The sequence below is a fragment of the Lactuca sativa genome, chromosome 3 (assembly GCF_002870075.4).
Source record: "Lactuca sativa cultivar Salinas chromosome 3, Lsat_Salinas_v11, whole genome shotgun sequence".
NCBI classification, from domain to species: domain Eukaryota; kingdom Viridiplantae; phylum Streptophyta; class Magnoliopsida; order Asterales; family Asteraceae; genus Lactuca; species Lactuca sativa.
In genome coordinates this window covers 51,818,574-51,821,750 of record NC_056625.2, presented here as the reverse complement: position 1 = coordinate 51,821,750, position 3,177 = coordinate 51,818,574, and positions in this window count along the sequence as shown.

Below are 3,177 nucleotides of genomic sequence, written 5' to 3'. Positions count from 1 at the left end.
CAATTTGCTGACTGGATTAATGAATGGACTCGACGAGTCGGCAAGGTGACTCGAGGAGTCCGTGTTGGCGGCAGAAACGCTAAATCTTTGGGCTTGTTCCCTATTTAAGGGTCCTTATAGCCCTCATTTGCGACTACCTGTCCAGAGAGAGAAACCCTAGAGAGCTTGAGAGAGTTGTGTGAGAGAGAAAGCCATTTTAATCCTTTTTGGTGTTGCTTTGCAAAGAAGAAGGTATTTCCAGCAAGAGGAGGTCAAGAGGGTTTCTAATCCATGGTTTCCAAGCTTAGATCTATAGTGTTGAGGTAGCAAATCAATCCTTTCTCTGTTTTGTTTAAGATCCTTGAATTTTAGGGTTTTCTATACCCTTTAATTGGCTTGAATGGTTGAGTTTGTTGTCCTTTTGAGTGTTACACTCTGGATCCGGACCTTTAGAGGTCTAGAGGGCCTTAACTATTCTGCTTAATGTTGGTTCATGAAGGAAATGAGACTATGCTGCCATTTATGAAGCCATTTCACCAAGGAAAGCCTTGTGTGCGTTGCATGAATGTCAAGACTGGACCTTTATGTGATTAATGTGTATGGGGAGGGCATATCTATAGGATAGAGAAGCAGATCTGACCTCAGAAGGTCATTTGAGTGTTTCCATGGAAGCAACTCGCCGAGTTCATATGTGGACTCGACGAGTCGAGTCGGGGTTGCCCCGCGATTCGTGACAGGAGTAACCCGTTGAGTAAAGGGATGACTCGACATGCCAAGTGAAGCTAGAAGGATTCAAAGGACCCATATGGACTCGTCGAGTCGCCCATGTGCACTCGACGAGTCGGGTCAAAGTTTGGCCGTTGACTTCAGTTGGCCTTAGGGTTTTGGTCAAGTTGATTCAAGAGAGTTCATGGAGGGGGTAGAATAGACTCCTACCCAATCTTTAGAGATGAGACTATGAGGGGGTATTGATCAGGAATGTTATTCGGATGATAGGAGGAGGCTAGGTCGGGACGTCGAGCACGAGAGTTTATCCGACTTCATACGAGGTAAGTCTTCTCACTATACATTACCTAGAGTGGTATCTATGTGCAAACCGGAGGGTCTTATGTGATATGTGTATGTTTGAGATTATGTGCTTTGTGTTATATGTATGCTAAGAGTGGTATAGACTGGACCGGAGGGTCCAACGATATAGATCGGACTGGAGGGTCCAACGAGCTATGACCGGACTGGAAGGTCCAACGAGCTACGGGACTGGAGGGTCCCGCTGAGACACATCGACCGGAGGTTCATACTGTAGCCTCGAGTGGCATATGTGTTGTATATGGTATTTTGGGGAACTCACTAACCATTTATGCTTACCATTTTATGTGATATGTGTTTCAGGTACTAGCGAGGACCGTGGGAAGGCGCCGACATGATCCGTACACACTGAGAGGATTTATGTATTTGAGATCTTGGGAATTGTTTTATTATGAAATTATGTGATACAATGGATTTTTGTGATATTTTATGGATGGAAGTACGTTTTAAAAATGAAAAATTGTTTTGAAAATTTACGTTGTTACAAGTTGGTATCAGAGCCTTGGTTTGAGGGATCCAGATGCACCTTCGGGCGTATCTGAACTCAAACTGAGGATTTGAGGAAGTTTTTCATAAAAGAAACAATTTTTCTAAAAATAAAAGAATTCGAGAAAAGCGGAAAGAAGCAGTGTGTACGATCAGTCTGCGCCCGAACGGTGATTTCCCAAAATACCCTTACATTAGGTGTTATGTGATATGATATGATATGTATGCATGCTAGAGTAGGCTAGGTATTCATATTAGGACTAGAGTAGCCTGATTTGTGATGCCTTAGCCTAGGAGATTACTGCTGCTATGAGATGCTTGAGAGTGAATAGGTAGCAGCGAGGAGCTTATGAGAGGTCTGCTGGAGAGTAGCCTATGCGTAGCGAGATTAGAGTACTTGTGATCTGGGATCCTAGGAGGAGGACTTGGGGTGAATACTAATGCGGTGTGGATGGTAGTATAAGGGCCCGTACTACTAAAAACACCAAATCGGTGCGCAGTCCAAGTAAGAATCCTTAGGGGTACTGAGGAGCAAGTAGGGTTGAGTTATCAAGTGCGAGTATGCTCTAGCGAGTCTTTGATATCTTTATGTTGTATTTCAGAGACATCATGGTTGGGACACGCCACAGACCAGAGACCAGCGGCGTGAGTGACGAGAAGCTTCGTCAGATGACACACGATGAGGTGGCTGCGGCTATCCGTGCAGAGATTCCGGAGATGTTTGGGTCTATCAAGACAACTTTTATTGAGACGTTCGACGAGAGATACGCAACGGTTACTGAGGCTGCGACTACTGTAGCTACTACAGTTGTGGCTACTGCTAGACCTCAGGGGGTGACTCGTTGCTGTTCTGGGAATTCAGCAACACGAAGCCACCAGAGTTTGATGGGACGCAGGACCCGACTGCTGCGATGAGATGGATTTCTGATATTGAGGGATGCTTCTATACCTGCTCGTGTCTGGAGCATTTGAGAGTACAGTTCGTGCTAAACCAGCTTCGCTTGGGGGTGAAGGACTGGTGGAAGTTTGTGTCGGTGGATTTCACTCTTGCTGAGCTTGATGCGGTGACCTGGGAGAGGTTCACCACTATGTTTCATGATGAGTACGTTCCCCCAGTGGAAAGGGAACGACTGGCCTAGGAGTTCTTGTCCCTCAAGTAGTGCACTGATTCTGTTACTGTGATCACCAGGAAGTTTCATGAGAGGGCGATGTTCTGCCCTGAGCAGGTGTCTACCGAGTAGACACGCATGAGTCGGTATCTGAGCGTTCTGAGGAGAGATATTCGCGAGTTCGTTGCACACCCGACGTACCGGACATTTGCCGAGCTTCAGGCAAATGCTCGGAAGAGGGAGATTGAGCTGGAGACTCAGGCCAGGTAGGAGGAAGAGTCTCAGGGGAAGGATCGGCGGTCGGCGCAGGCTCATCCGGCAGCCAAGAGGGCTAAGCCCGCTGATTCGAGATCAGGGGGTCCGAAGGGCCACACTTGTGGGAAGTGTGGCAAGAGCCATGAGGGGATGTGCATATCTGGGGTATGTTATAAGTGTGGGAAGGAGGGGAATTTTGCTAGGGATTGCCCCAAGGGATTCTTGGTTTGCTTTCATTGCAACCAGACTGGCCATCGGAAGG